This window comes from Hibiscus syriacus, unplaced genomic scaffold (genome assembly GCF_006381635.1).
Source record: "Hibiscus syriacus cultivar Baekdansim isolate YM2019G1 unplaced genomic scaffold, ASM638163v2 tig00110988_pilon, whole genome shotgun sequence".
NCBI classification, from domain to species: Eukaryota; Viridiplantae; Streptophyta; class Magnoliopsida; order Malvales; family Malvaceae; genus Hibiscus; species Hibiscus syriacus.
Genome location: NW_024062942.1, coordinates 543,947 through 561,426, shown reverse-complemented (window position 1 = coordinate 561,426; position 17,480 = coordinate 543,947). Strand labels below are relative to the sequence as shown.

General features: G+C 34.6%; 1 pseudogene; it reads left to right on the top strand.

The window, feature by feature from the left end:
• Window positions 1-176: 176 nt before the first annotated feature.
• LOC120148977 lies at window positions 177-17,455 on the top strand (annotated as a pseudogene).
• The last annotated feature ends 25 nt before the right edge of the window (window positions 17,456-17,480 follow it).

The following is a 17,480-nucleotide window of genomic DNA, read 5'->3' as shown; positions in this document are numbered from 1 at the left end:
TTCTTTAAAGGTCGAAATTTAAGGTTGTACGGACAACTTTACAATTGACGCCGACGTCAAAAACGCCTTGATTTTATATTTAAAATTTTAATTATTTAAAATCTAAGCATATTCATTTCACCACAATCTCTCTCACCAAGAAACAAAAAAACCCCATAGAGAAGAGGAAGGTAGACATGGATGCGAAAGCAGATTTCAAGGTGACGGTGAGCAAGGAGGAAACTGTGGCGGCGATGTAACCATTGCAAGAGCACTGGCTACCACTCTCTAATCTTGACTTGCTTCTCCCTGACATCGATGTGGGAGTCTTGTTTTGTTACAAGAAACCAGAAGGGTGCGTCAGGAGCTTCACTTGCATGGTCAGTGTCCTCAAAACTGCCTTGGTTCAGGCTCTTGTCTCCTTCTACGCATTTGCGGGTGAGGTGGTGGCCAACGCTGCTGCTGAACCAGAGCTCCTTTGCAACAATCGCGGGGTGGATTTCGTTGAAGCTTATGCTGATGTTGAGCTTTCACACCTGGATTTGCATAACCCTGATCAATGCATCCAAGGCAAACTCCTGCCTAACAAGAAACATGGAGTGCTCTCTGCCCAGGTATACTAAAATCGTGAATAATAACAAATCAATTCATATTCATTGAAAAATAAATAGATAAATAAAATTAAAGAAGTGAAATAATTTATAATTTGTTTATAGAAATATGATGATTTTTTTATAATAATTATCAAAGTAGTCTTTAGATAATTACAATGATTTTTTTAAATAGGTTAAATTTATAGATAGTTGTCATAATATTATTAGAGTGGATGAAAGCTATAAATGTTTTTTATTTGGTTCCAATTTGAGATGACGACTTTGAGAGATCATACTGAAGAATTTTTACTTAAATGTTATTCAAAAAAATATTATTTTAGAATAATACCTTCTTGGAATATTTTTCAAATTAACATCATTTTGTGTTATGTAAGATAAAGATACGTCACATTATATTTATTTTTTAGAAAATACTTTTAACGGGAAACAAATTTATTTATGTGACAGGAAATCGATCAAAATTTTCAAAAATTGCATTGATAAGCCAAAATGAAAATAAGGGGAAAAGGGAAAATATATTAATTTTTCCAAAAGAAAAAAAAAGATTCATGTTCAAGACGTGTTTGCATGAGCACAATCCAAACAACAACTTATAGATTTTATCTTCAATTATTTAATAGGTGAGCGTTTAAAAATTATATTTAAATATTTAAAAAAATTAATATATAAACAACACGAAGTGAATAATTTTAAACCAAGAAAACAATTCTATTAACACTATGTCGTAACCGGTTTTCGTTCGGGCACGAATTTTTTACTTGGAGGGAAAAGTGACGTGAATAAATGGTTTTTAAAAATGTTTTGGGAGTCGCCATCGACCTTTTGGATCATGTAGGTAGAATACCTAAAAATTATCTTTTAAAAGAGTTTTTAGAAAAACATCAGTTAAAATCGACCTTTTGGATTAGGTAGGTCGAATACCTAAAAATTATCTTTTAAAAGAGTTTTTAGAAAAACATCAGTTAAAAGATAAACTGATCTGCATTTAACCAAAAATTCGTTCTTTTTAGAAATAAAAAAGGATTCGTGGTCGGTTACGTTTAGGGAAGGATTAGCACCCCTACAACGCCCAAAATTAGTACTTATTAATTATAAATTGTCTCTATTATTGAAAATTTAAAAGTTCAAAAATATATTTAATTCATAATTATGTTAAGTTTATTAATATAATTTTAAGATAATATATTAATATATATATTTTATTAAACAAGATATTTATTTATTTAGAAATATCAAAAAATGGCTTCTAGGTGCTTTAAGACAGCTTATTTCTTAATATTAAAAATAAATAAATTTTAATAGAAAATAATATAAAAACATATTTATATATTAAAAATATTTATTTTTTATTTAAAAATATCAGAAAATGGACATCCAGTTGCTTTAAGACTGTCCTTTCTTAATATTGATAAATATATATTAAAATATGATTGAAATAATATATTATATTTATAAATAGGATTTTCATAAAATAAATAAATATTATTTATATATATCTATTGACATAAATAATAACAGTAATACTAATGATAAATATATATATATAATCATAAATATATGAAAGTAAAATATGATTAATAAAATTAAAACATAGTATTAAAATGTAAAAAGTAATAAAGTTTGTAAAATAAATGAAAATATTAATCTTAGGGACTAAATTATAATCTAATAAAATTAAATACCTAATTTATAATTAATTATTTAAAACTACAGGGATTAGATATGCTATTTTATCAATTTATTAATATTTAGGGACTAAAATAAAATTATATAAAACATCAGTTATTAAATGTAAAATATTAAAATTCACAGACCTAATTCGAATTATTAAAAATATATGTATTAATAGTGTAGTTTGACCTAATTAATTAATAGGTGATTAAAATAAATATTAATTAAATTATGAAGGACTAAAATGGGTATTTACCCTAATATATATTTATATACTGGTATGGACTAAAACATAATAAAATAAAATTTGAAGACTGAATTAAAATATATGGAAGTTTATTGTAGTGACTAAATTATAATAAACACAAAATTGAAATAACGAATTAAAAGGCATAAAAGTCAATTTCAGTGACTAAAATGAATTGTTACAAAACCTGAAGGGCCGCGGAAAGGGTTTGTCTAGTGGTGAAATTACAGACATACCCCTCCCCAAAATGGCGTCGTTTGGGAATGGTTATAAATACCCTGAAATGGCCAGCCCTTCGGGCCATTATCTCATTTTCTCTCTTCTTCATCTTTCTCTAAAAAAGAGAGAGATATCATCTCTCTCACTTTTCTCCAAAAGTAACTGGCCGGCCACCATCAACGACGCCGATCACCACTACCGGCCACCATCAACGGTGGCCAGAATTCCCAAATTACCCTAGATTGTAGATATGGACCTCCTAAGGTCGAATATGGCCTCCGTTTGTCCTAAAACACTTTAGATCGTTCTAGATCTAAAAAATAAATCGAAGGTTTTTACCTTCGACTTTCGATTTTCCGACATCGCAAGGAGACTCTGATGATTGCAGTTTCCTCGGTAAGTTTCTTTCCTCTCTTTTCTTTCGATATTTGGCTGCTGTGGGTGGTTGATGTCTATTCGTGTTCGTCTTTTGCTTTCTGTCTTGCTTCGTCTATTTGTTTTCCGTTATCTCTTGTGTCTCTGTTCGTCCTCCCCTTTTTTCTCGCAGGTTTGGTGATGGCTTTATAGCCTTCACTGATGTCTTCTTTGGACCGGTCCCAAATGGTGACCCTAGGTGAGTCACCGGACTATGGTGGTGACTCACCATAGGGCTTCGACGTGGGGAAGGGCGTGATGAGGCTGGAGTCTTCTGACTTGGCAGTGGAGGCGTGGCAGCAGCTCCTGGCTGAGCCGACGATGCGAGATGATAACCTAAGGTTATGAAACCCTAGGGTTTCAAGCTGGACCTTCTGGGGATCGTTGGATCAAAGTCAGATCCAACGGTGATGAGGAGTTGGCAGCTGCTGGTGATGATACAAACCCTAGAGGGTTTAGGGTTATTATTGGGCCATCTAGGTTGGGTTTGTCCTGATCGAGCCTCCATGTTTGGGCTCCAAGATTCGTAAAACGGGCCTCAGGTTTGGGCCTGAAATGTAAATAAAATTATTTATTATTTAATAATAATAATAATAATATAACATAATAATAATAATAATAATAATATAAGCAAATGAGAAAAACTAGTGTCTTCAGCTGCCCCTCTTTGCTTATTCTTGTGTTAACGAGAATAGAGCAAATACGAAAAGATAATAATTTTTTTATTTGACTTTACTCGGAAATGTTGAACAAGTTTTTCTTTGGGATTAGTTCTTCTCATTATGAATTTTTCCACTGGGGATGATAATTTATCTCCTTCTTCAGATGAGTTCTTCTCATTATGAACTTTTTCTGGAAATGCTGATATTGATCGATCTTCTTCTGTGATAGAATCAAATAAAGGTTGAACAAATTCTTCTCCTTCTTCAGATGAGTTCTTCTCATTATGAACCTCTCTGGAAAAGTTGATCCATCGAATGATGAGTTCAAACAAAAGGTTTGGACAAATTCTTCTCATTATGAATTTCTTCTTCCTTCTTCAGATGAGTTCTTCTCATTATGAGCTTATCTGGAAAAGTTGATCCATCGAATGATGAATTCAAACAAAAAGTTAAACAAATTCTTCTCATTATGAACTTCTTCTCCTTCTTCAAATGAGTTCTTCTCATTATGAACTTCCTCTGGAAAAGTTAATCCATCAAGTAATGAATTCAGGCAAAAGGTTGAACAAATTCTTCTCATTATGAATTTCTTCTTCCTCTTCAGATAAGTTCTTCTCATTATGAACTTTCTCTGGAAATGTGGATCCATCAAGTGATGAATTCGAGCAAAAGGTTAAACAAGTTCTTCTCATTATGAACTTCTTCTTCCTTCTTCAGATGAGTTCTTCTCATTATGAACTTCCTCTGGAAAAGTTAATCCATCAAGTGATGAATTCAGGCAAAAGGTTGAAATTCCTGTCAAATTCAACATGGATAAAATGGATGAAAATGCACCTATTTTTGAAAATGCCTAAATATGATGCATGAATGTTAAGTTCATCTTTATTTGATTTCAAAGTGGTGAACTCGGTCTTCCTTCACTTGGTCATAATGTCATTTTAAGCTGGCATTTCTGATTTGGAAGAGCAATCTTTGTGTCTTCTTTGCTTCATTTGCATTAAAGTCTTAGAAGAAAATGTTTCATTTATGGAACTCTTGCCGTAATCAGAATTATCACCTTGATGCCCCATTTTGTCTTGGATAAAACCAACTTTCTCTGCTTGGACTTGTGCAGAAATTCAATAAAGCTTTCATCTTTGAAAAGATAATCTATCATCTTTGAAGAGTATAGATGTAGATATGTCAAACTCTGCAGAGATTAATTAGGAGAGTAGAGTCTGTTCTGATTTGACTCTTGAAACACATCACAAGGAGGATTTATCCTAATTCCTTTCATGTCTTCACATCTAATCAGATCTCGAATAAGAAAACTTGGATCATATCATGTCGAGATGTTTAACAACAACCTATCATTCAATATTAGTTGGCTCCACTAGTTTCTTGTTGTTAAAATTTCAGCTTCCCTCTGTGGAAAGAAATCTTCATCATATCTCACTTCAAAGCTTGGTGTTAAAGAAAACTTCATATTGAGTCTATAAATGGAAATACCATATGGTTGCAACATTGGTTCTGCACCATAATCACTGGTTCGTAAAATGTTTGACAACACATTCATCCTGTTGTGGTTTCTGCTCAGATGTTCGTAAAATATTTGACAACACATTCATATTTTCCTGTGGCTTCTGCCCAGATTTCTAGTCAATGAATCTTTTTGCACAGTGTTCAAAGCTTTTGTATGATGTCACAAGGCCACTTGAGAACAAAACTCAGTGGGAATACAAATGAGATGCTGGCGTGTTTCATGACCAAAAAGTTGATCAAATTCACAAGATGTGCTAGTGTCGAATTGAATAAGAGATACTAAATGATCTTGATATTATCTCAGACAAGGGAAAAGTGTGATATTGATCATGATTTCTTCTATGATGAGCGTTGTATGAAGTAAAACCATATCAACTATAGGAGCCATGTACAAAATGATATCCATGGAATTCTTACCGCTGGGGATGAAACGCACATGATAAAACCAAATGGATGAAAACTCAATTCAACCTAAATGACAATGATAACCCAGTAACAATGGGAAAGAGCAATATACGTAAGTCGAGCCTCTTTATTCAATGTCATCAAAAATTGATGTGAAAAACAGCTTCGTAACCCCAACAGTATGGTTGAAACTAACTGCCAGGAATCTCAAATAAATATTTTCAATTATCACCGATTCAGAGAAAGCAAAATTCAAAACTGAGATTTTGAAGTACTGAACCCTAGATCGAATAGTCTGCTTGAGGACCATCTTTATTCATGCAACCATGATGTAGCTTAACAAAGAACACGCTGTCATGTGACACATGGTTAAGAAGATTGGGTATTTGAAACCATACTTGCTGAGTAAATATTTGTTCAACAACAAGACCCTGATATAACTGCCTGATGAACGAAGCAATTACGTATAGTCAGCTCGACTGTCACTGTTTTACCCTTTCATTCTTCATATCTTTTCTGTCTCATTGGAAATCTTTACTCAAATCAATGATTTTTTTTCATAAGATGATATGGGCTTTCAACATGCCCCCACATTTGCTGATACAAACGTTCAAAATGCGTCAACATTCTTCATTCTGATTGAAAGGGACTTTCAGCATGCCCCAACATTTGCTGATTGTTGACGTGAGCTTTCAAAATGCCACACATGTATCTGTCTGAAGTAACCTTTAAAGTGCCCCAACATTTGCTGATACAGATGTTAAAAGTGAGCTCAACCTTACTTCTTGCTGAGATGAGCCTCCAAGAATGCCCAAATATTCATATTACTATGAGCCTTCAAAATGCCACACCATTCTATTTCTGATTGAAATGGGCTTTCAAGATGTCCCGTATGGATCTGTCTGAATTGGGCCTTCACAATGCCCTAACCTTCTAAACTGTAAGGTCTACTCTCAATGTTTGTTTGATTTCAATATCATGATCCTCATGAGGTCCAATTTTGCTAATGCCCCATTGCGGGTACTCGTGGCTCTATCCGTGCCCGAAATCTGTTAATCTTGAATGCTCTCATTCTTGTATTACAAAACATCATTGTTATCAAGTAATTTGAGGAATTCTCTTTATGTTGTCATAAACTTAAGAAGTAATCAATCATTCTGACAGAAATGTCTGAGATATGTGCCTCTTCTGAATGAGGTTCCCATTCTTTGGATCTGGAGGGATCTAATTGGACAGAATGGTGTAAATCGCTTGGTAATTCATTTCAGGTTGACACGGTGAACCTTGTTTTCAGTGAAGGCTCTTGAAAAGTCTGCACCCATGCAACATGTTGATTCTGATAACTACTCATCTGATTATGAAGCGATCTTTCAGGATGATTTCACAGATATTGATAGTTCTTCTGATACCGAGGAAATCCTGAATTCTAATTCTGATGAGGAGAATAAACTGTTATACTTGACAAAAATGGGGTACTCAGAGGCTGAACACTCAATAGTCATGGAGAGATATGGTCTAGATTCATCAATTGTAGAGTTGACATATTTTATATGTGCTGCTCAAATGGCTAAAGCTTCTGACGCACTTCTTCCGGTAGAAGATAGGAAGTCATTATGCAGTGACACTAATTACAAGAAAAGGCGAAACCCGAGCTATGATTTTTTTGGAAAAGGAAGAAACAGAGAAAGCTTGAAAAGAAGCTTATTAATGAAGAAGATCATGTAGTTCATCTTCCAAATCTAATGATTGGTTTTGGGTTTCCTACCCTACCAGATCAGATAACTCAAAGAACACTTCCAGAAAATGTTATTAGGCCTCCTTATTTCTACTATGAGAACGTGGCACTTGCTCCAGTTGGTGTTTGGACCAAAATGTCACGGTACTCATACGATGTAGAGCCAGACTTTGTAGATTCAAAGTATTTTTGTATTGCTACACGGGAAAAGGGCTACATTCATAATTTGCCAATTGAGAATAGATTTCCTCTTATTCTGCTTCCTCCATGCACCATACATGATGCTTTTCCATTGGCAACAAACTGGTGACCTTCCTGGGATCCAAAAACAAAGTTGAACTGTTTATAAACATGTACATGAAGTGCCAAAATGACAGAAATGATTTGTAAGGCTCTTGAAGCTTATGACGATGAGCCACATTCGATTATCCAGAAGTATGTTCTTGATGAGTGCCGAAAATGGAATATGATATGGGTTGGAAGGAATAAAGTTGCTCCACTTGAACCTGATGAAATGAAAATGCTTCTAGGTTTCCCTAAAAACCATACATGAGGAAGATAATCTACTAGAGACATGTTCCCCAGTGGTATCAATGTCCTGTCACTTTTCTTTGGAATCAGTGATGCAGGGGTTTCCTTCTACTGTCTTGGCATACTTTTGAAAGCAAAGGTGCAAGAACTGAATGGTGATCAATTGGAGCAATTGATGAGCAGATTTATCGAATTCGAATTCTTTGTTGGTGACGTTCTGTGTAACAACCTTACCGGAAGACATAAACATCATCAGGATGAACTAAAAGATTTTTGTTGGTGTCTTTTCTTGCAATGACTGCTACAGTGACTGCCTCCTCTGTTGCTTCAAGATACACACTTACATATCCCACTTTTCCTAAACCATGGAAATGTTTAGTTGAAATGGGCTTTCAGTATCTCCCTTTAGAACAAGGTAATCATTCTTGATAAGTTGCTGATAATGTCACATGAGGGCATCATAAGTTCAATTCTCCAAACTTTATGGCTTCTCAGACCACTTGATTTCAAGAGTTCTTCATTATTTTGGCCTGACTTATTATTTCTCTTAAATAGAGGTAGAATAGGCAACAACTTGCTTCAATGACCTTCCTCATTTGAGACTGTCCTGTTTGAAAATGTTTTTTTCTCCTTTCTTTATTGAAGAATAAAAGAATTTTGTAAAATGTTGCCTATCCCAGATTCACAATAAAATCAAATCATAAGCATGAATTCAAAGAATATCAAAAGAATCAACAATTCTTTAATGTTTGAGAATTATAGTTCTTTGACAAGTATCAAGATTTGGTTTGGTTTCAGGATGGCTTTCCTATTTTCTATGGTTACATCTATTTAAGATGTCACTCATCTCTCGCTCTTTGTGAACTTTGTCACATGCCTCACTTTGAGGACTTGGTATTTTAACCGGATACGTACAAAATGACGCAACTAGGATTGCCAATCACTAGACCTTCTAGAGTTCTTCCATTTCAATTCTCTGGAATCTTTCATTTAGACTCATCTAATAGAAGTAGTGCGAAAATATCGGTCTAAAAATGAAATTTCTAAGTGCTTGTGTGAAGTTGACTATAACAGGTGTTTCGCAACTCCCTTAGTCTATTTGTTAACACATTTGCCATTTTGGCTAGCTGAATTCACTTTATTGTATAATAATATAATCACCTTTATCAGGTTAATTGAAACTTATCTATAAAGCCGGGGCGATTAACCAATTGCTCTAGAGGGACAGTTTTATTGTATATAATAGTATAATAGGCTAGCTGAATATTATCCATAAAGCCAGGGCGATTAACCAATTGCTCTAGAGGGATAACTCAAGCTTTATTGTATATAATAATATAACATGGGTGTTCAAATCCAATTTCTTAAGCTTGTTAAGAAGAACCTGTTATAGTCTAGGTGTTTTGGTGGAATTCAAAAAATCTCTATGTTAGAGTTCAATTCTCAAGCAACTGACTTAAACTAGATTTACCTATTTGTGAAGATTACGTTCATCATCAAACGTCATCAATAGAAAAATACTCTAGTCGGTTTTGTAATGTAATACACCAATGATGCCCCCATGTTGTACGCTCCTATATATAAATACCAAACCTTTTTGTAATTTCTTTCAATAGGAGTAGGCTATCTCATATTTGTAATAGGATAGTGTTTGGGTTTATTTCTTCTGAGGTAAGGTCAATGGTCCTTGTTTTTCTGGTTTTCAATTCTGATATTCTGTCAAAGATTATAACTCTAATCATGAAGAGCTTTTTAATCCAGTTGATATTCAAAGAACTGCAAGATTACAAAATTAACTCAATGCTCATAACCTTAATAAGCAACACAAATTTATTTATTGCACAAAAGGCGGAGAAAGGAACAAAAAACAAGTTTAAACATGATGCTGAAAATAGAAAAGTACTACAGTGGAAGATAAGAACTTCCACTTGTTTATTTATTATGCATAATTACTCCTTGAATGTTGGGTGTGTACTTTGCTCAGGATTCTCATCCTTATTTGTCCCCCATTTCTTGATCATTTCTTGTGTCAAGACCCCCTTATCAATGAGCATCTCTATTTCTTTTAACAATGGCCAGCAATTCCCTGTTGAATGCCCAGATACTCCCAAGTGAAAATTACAGAAGCTATTTTGATCATAGCAATGGGCATAAGGCTTTGGTGATACTTTCACCAATCTTGGTGTAATGTATTGACCATTAACTAAATGAGGGTACAGATCTGAGATAGATTCTTGAAACACCTTCAGAGTTTTTCTCGCTTGAGAGATTATCACTTTCTTTGATCGTTCTGAACGAATAAATTCTTTCCTATGATCGAGGGGGTTCTGGACGCTCATTTCAGCTGCAACTGGGGTAGTATTAACCAGACTCCTTAAGTTTCCCCTTGCCTTATTAGTTTTCGAAAAATATGATATAAGTATCTGAGGTGTCTTCTGGGTTACATCTGCCTCATTCTTTCTTAGACCTATGGGCCAATCTCAAATTACATCTATGGGAGCCTTTTGATTTCTTTTTCCATTTTTTTACGCCCGATATTCTTCGCAGGATTTGGTCACATTAGTCTCTATTGAAGCAACGATTTCTGAGTATTGAATCTTAACCCCTTCTTTTATCTTGCATTCTTGAATTGCTTGCTCTAAAGGATCTTGGAAATTTCCTTTAAGGTTACCAGGAACCTTAGCTAAACAATTTGAAATTCTAGTCTGATTTATCCAAGGAACCTCCTTATAGGTCCAATTCTTATTTGGAGGCCACTGTGGTGGAACAAGTCGTGGAGTAGTTAATCTGGCTGAGAGCATTTTTGAATGTAGTTTTTCACTCGAATAATAGCATGGAGGAAATTGAAAACCATGCACATTCTTTTTCTTCTTAACCACTTTATAAGGTTTGGCACTATGTTTAACTGAATAAGACCTCATTATATTAACATCGGCTTCTTTCTCGACGTCAGTATCGTCAGAGCCGCTTATCTTACCCCTATCATGTGATTAATATAGGGAAATTTTAATGTACTGATGAATAAAATAGTGAACTCCCTTTCAGTCAATGATGGATGCACTTGAAAAGCGACGCCACTCCATCATTGTGAATACTGTCGAAAACTTTCATTGCACTTCATATTCATGTTTTGTAACATTGTTCGATCAGGGGCCATATCAGCCACATGCTTGTATTGACCCAAAAAGGCTTGAACTAAGTCTCTCCAATAACGTATTTGAGTACGTTTTAGCTGATTATACCATTTGGATGCAGACCCAGATAAACTGTCTTGGAAACAATGGATCAACAATTTTCATTCTCTACATAGCCAGTCATACGATGACAGTACATAGTGATATGATATTCAGGGCATGTGGCCCCATTATACTTCTCAAAATCTGGAATTTTAAAATTTGGTGGGAGAACTAAGTCGGGGACCAAGTTCAGTTCTTTGGCATCAAACTCATAAAATGACTCAACCGTCTCTCTAGAAGTAGTACAAAATTCATTTGGCTTTAGTCCAGAAGCAGTAAGACAGTCAGTGGGGAACGAAACTCTAGCCTGATATTGTTGGTTCTTAACAGTGAAGTGAACTGGTGATTGGATTTCCTGACGTACAGAGGTGTGCTCAGGAATGTGAACATTGTGTAATACCCAGAGGATTTGTGGAGTTTTCAACAAGACTCTTTCCAGCAGTCAAATGCTTCTCAATCATTTCTTTCATATTATTCAGTAGATCAATCTGAGAATTAACTTCGATTTGTGCCAACTTGCTCCTCAATTCTTCCCGTATCTCTTTTTGCTCTATCTCTAATTTGGATAGCCTATCCTCAGTTTCTTCAGACATTTTTCTTGTGTCGTGCTAAGCGTTCTTGCTACAAGGAAAAACCAAGATCACTTCGGTTGAAATCTTTATTTTAATGAATGAATGTTTTAATGTATTATGACAGAAAAAATGCAAAGATGCCAAATGCAAATGCAAATGTAAAAATGTAAATGTAAATTATTGCAAATACCAGAATAGGACATCCAGTTATATTAAGATTGTCTTTTTCTTTGATAATAAATCAACATTATTATTTAATTAAATATGTTTTAATTCATGATGTAAGTTTAAAAATGTAAATATAAATACAAACGTAAAAATGTACAGATGCAAAATGCAAATGCATGTATGAAAAGGTTTTACTCAACAGTGATCATCTTAGAACAGATTTCATTGAACACAAAAGTTTCCGTGCATCAAACAAAACTTTTACATGCAGGGGACAAACTTTCAGTCATAACTTCAACAAAACTTTACATATATGGGATAACTTTCCCTCATAACTTCTCTAAAGCCAAGTTAGTTTCCATTCATGCTCAACAGTTGAATTATCAGTCTGCTTAAACTCCTCATAAATTCAGGTTGGTCTATCAGCTTATGGGTCATATTGCTTGTCTGGACTGCAGCTTCTTCCATGACATTCTCTTTCATCTTCTGTATCAGTTCTTGGAGATGCTTATTTTCTCTTGTAAGAGAACCTTTCTGTCCAATAAGTTCTTGACCAAGATCTTCATATAAGTTGCAGTTCTTTTTCAGCTTGGTGACCCCTGTTATCCACTCTTCTGGGGTACTTCCTAGGCCAGCAATTTTGAAAGGCTTGACTGATCTTCTGAAAATCTTCATGCATGGTTTTTATTTTTGTGCTCAATTTCTTGTTTTGGTCGTTCAAGTCCTTCAAATAACATTCTTGAGCTTCATAAAAACCTCCACTACTTTGAATGCCCTGATTGATGCTCTTACCATAGACTGCTTTTGGTATCAATCTGGTAGGATCTTTGTGTAATACTTTTGGTATTAATATAACCGGTTCTCTATGTACAGAACTTCCCTTGATCCTCAGAGTTTCTTCAGGATGTCTTTCATTGGCCGCATCATATTTTGTTTGATCATAAAACTTTTTGTCCATTTACGATTTCTTTCCAATTTGATGAACAGTCTTTCAAGTCAACACCTTTTGGTTATGCCATGATTATGCAATGCAAACAAAAGAAATCAATATAAACAAGTTTGAGCAAAATGTATGAAAAATAAAAATAAGGAATGAATAAAATAAATTGGTTAGTACCAATTAATGGAAAGAAAAAAAATTCTATCTATTAAGGTATAAATTCTAACCTCATGCTTTCTAGTTCCATGCTTTGTTTGGAAAAATTAACCTAACTGCATGATTTCTAGTTTGCATGCATTTATTTAGGAAAAAGAAAATAAAATAAATTAAAAGCTAAAGCTTATTTCTCCTTTGTGTATACCTACGGACAGAGATTCAGTACAGTCTTAGATCAGGAAAATTTCTAAGGTTTATTATATGCAGGGCTTCAGTTCTAAGAGTAAAGGTACCTGAATTGTTCTTGTTAGTGCCCCCTTGGGCTGCTAACCCTCTATCCTAGTCCATCAAAGACTAAAGTGGATTGAGTTTTAATTCGAGGGGATACACTTCTCTATGCCTGACACGGAGAATAAATTCTCACGAAGACATAGAGCATATGAATCCCGAAAGCTACTTGCTAGGTCTGACACGGAGAATAAATTCTCACGAAGACGTCGCTTTCACTCCCACTTAAAAGGGACAAATCTCAAGTATAGAGATTATGTTTATGCAATGCAAGTGTTGTATGTGAGAAATGTTCAAACCTCTAACAAATAAATAATAAAATTTAATATTTGAAAATAAAGCATTAATTAAAATAACATATAAATATTATGAAATAATAAGTATATATAAAAATTTTGAAAAGAAAGAATTAAAAATTAATATATGAATTTTTAATTTTCTAATTGATAGAGACAATTAATAATTGGTTTTAAAGTTTGACGGTCCCCAGTGGAGTCGTCAAGCTGTCGTAACTGGTTTTCGTCCAGACACGAATTTTTACTTGGCGGGAAAAGTGATGTGAATAAATGGTTTTTAAAAATGTTTTGGAAGTCGCCATCGGCCTTTTGGATCAAGTAGGTCGAATACCTAAAAATTATCTTTTAAAAGAGTTTTTAGAAAACATGTTAAAAGATAAACTGGTATGCGTTTAACCAAAAATTCGTTCTTTTTAGAAATAAAAAAGGATTCGTGGTCGGTTACGTTTAGGGAAGGATTAGCACCCCTACAACGCCCAAAATTGGTACTTATTAATTATAAATTTTCTCTATTCTTGGAAATTTAAAAGTTCAAAAATATATTTAATTCATAATTATGTTAAGTTTATTAATATAATTTTAAGATAATATAATATATATATTTTATTAAACAATATTTATTTATTTAGAAATATCAGAAAATGGTTTCTAGGTTCTTTAAGAACTCTTTCTTAATATTAAAAAATAAATAAATTTTAATAGAAAATAATATAAAAACATATTTATATATTGAAAATATTTATTTTTTATTTAAAAATATCAGAAAATGGACATCCAGTTGCTTTAAGACTGTCCTTTCTTAATATTGATAAATATATATTAAAATATGATTGAAATAATATATTATATTTTAAATATGATTTTCATAAAAAATAAATATTATTTATATATATTTATAAGACTTAGATAAATATTTATATATATCTATTGACATAAATAAAATAATAATAGTAATACTAATGATAAATATATATATAATCATAAATATATGAAAGTAAAATATGATTAATAAAATTAAAACATAGTATTAAAATGTAAAAAGTAAAAAAGCTTGTAAAAAAATGAAAATATTAATCTTAGGGACTAAATTATAATCTAATAAAATTAAATACCTAATTTATAATTAATTATTTAAAACTACAGGGATATATTTTATCAATTATTAATTTAGGGAGTAAAATAAAATTATATAAAACATCAGTTATTAAATTTAAAATATTAAAATTCGCAGACCTAATTCGAATTATTAAAAATATATGTATTAATAGTGTAGTTTGACCTAATTAATTAATAGGTGATTAAAATAAATATTAATTAAATTATGAAGGAATAAAATGGGTATTTACCCTAATATATATTTATATACTGGTATGGACTAAAACATAATAAAATAAAATTCGAAGACTGAATTAAAATATATGGAAGTTTATTGTAGTGACTAAATTATAATGAACACAAAATTGAAATAACGAATTAAAAGGAATAAAATTCAATTTCAATGACTAAAATGATTTGTTACAAAACCTGAAGGGCCGCGGAAAGGGTTTGTCCAGTGGTGAAATTAAGGGCATACCCCTTCCCAAAACGGCGTCGTTTGGGAAGGGTTATAAATACCCTGAAATGACCGGCCCTTCGGGCCATTATCTCATTTTCTCTCTTCTTCATCTTTCTCTAAAAAAGAGAGAGATATCATCTCTCACTTTTCTCCAAAAGTAACTGGCCGGCCACCATCAACGACGCCGATCACCACTGCCAGCCACCATCAACGGTGGCTGAAATTCCCAAATTACCCTAGATTGTAGATCTCGACCTCCTAAGGTCGAATATGGCATCCGTTTGTCCTAAAACACTTTAGATCGTTCTAGATCTAAAAAATAAATCGAAGGTTTTTACCTTCGACTTTCGGTTTTTCGACGTCGCAAGGAGACTATGATGACTGCAGTTTCCTCGGTAAGTTTATTTCCTCTCTTTTCTTTCGATATTTGGCTACTGTGGGTGGTTGCTGTCTGTTTGTGTTCGTCTTTTGCTTTCTGTCTTGCTTCGTCTATTTGTTTTTCATTATCTCTTGTGTCTTTGTTCGTCCTCCCTTTTTTTCTCGCAGGTTTGGTGATGGCTTTATAGCCTTCACTGATGTCTTCTTCGGGCCGGTCCCAAATGGTGACCCTAGGTGAGTCACTGGACTATGGTGGTGACTCACTATAGGGCTTCGACGTGGGGCAGTGATGAGGCTCTTCTGGAGTCTTCTAACGAGGGCGTGGTACTGGTGGAGCGTCGGCAGTGGCATTGGCAGCTGCTGGTTAGGTCACTTGGCAGTGGAGGCGTGGCAGCAGCTTCTGGCTGAGGCGGCGGCGCGAGATGATAACCTAAGGTTATGAAACCCTAGGGTTTCAAGCTGGACCTTCTGGGACCGTTGGATCAAAGTTAGATCCAACGGTGATGAGGAGTTGGCGGTTGTTGGTGATGATATAAACCCTAGATGGGTTTAGGGTTATTGTTGGGTCATTTGGGTTGGGTTTGTCCTGATCGGGCCTCCATGTTTGGGCTCCAGGATTTGTAAAACGGGCCTCAGGTTTGGGCCTGAAATGTAAATAAAATTATTTATTATTTAATAATAATAATAATAATAATAATAATATAAGCAAATGAGAAAAAAACTAGTGTCTTCACACTACATACATGCAAACGTACATGTCCTCATGCCATACATAGTGCGATGAACAAAAGGGGTGTAGCCTCTAACTGTTAAACTGAAATATATTACAGGCAACAGAGCTTAGATGCGGTGGAGTAGTGGTGGCCTGCACATTGGACCAACGTATAGCTGATGCCTACTCAGCCAACATGTTCCTTGTATCATGGGCTAATTGTCTCGATCCAAGTCCATCTCTTTGGTAACGTCCTTTCGCCGGTCTCTGATGAACCCAAGGCGTCCAGGGTGCATCGACTCCTCTCTGGATCAAATGTATGTTCCTATATCCTCATTACCAACCCCTAAACATCGCCTTCATCAACCCACTGATCATCTCATTAGTCGTATCTATTATATTCCTTCTGAGAAACTCAATGAACTTCGATCACTGGCCTTCTCTAATGGATATAATAGGACCAAGCTTGAGTCATTCAGTGCGTCTCAATGGAAAATGGTAGCACTGCGTGCTGCCAAAGATGGGTTCAAGTTTACCAAGATGGGGATTGTTGTAGATGGAAGGGTTAGATTAGGTGAAGGAGACGAACACAAAGCGAGTCTAATGGGTTCTTATTTCGGAAATGTTCTTTGCATTCCTTTTGGGAGTCAAGGAGTAAATAAACTGATTGAAAAACCATTGTGGTGGGTGGCTAATCAGGTTCATGATTTCCTGGACCAAGCAGTGAGAAAGGACCACTTCCTGGGCATGATTGACTGGGTTGAAGCTCACCGTCCAGAGCCAGCATTGGCTAAGATATACATAAACGGCAGCCAAGAGGGGCCGGCTTTTGTAGTATCATCGGGGCAACGTTTCCCGGTTTCGAAAGTGGATTTCGGATGGGATCGTCCTGTTTTCGGGTCATACCATTTCCCATGGGGAGGGAGGGGATTCTGGATATGTAATGCCGATGCCAAGTCCTGCCAGAGAAGGAGATTGGGTGGTTTACATGCACCTTTTCAAAAGGCAATTGGAGCTGATAGAAGCCGAAGCTGGCAATGCGTTGAGGCCCCTCACTTTTGATTATCTTCAAGTGGTTTAACGTTTCGATTGCTCGTAACAAAATTGCCCCAAGTTCGTATCAGAAAATGTGTTTGAAGCTGGACTTGCAGTCCTACAGATTTGTAATTACAGCCAGATAG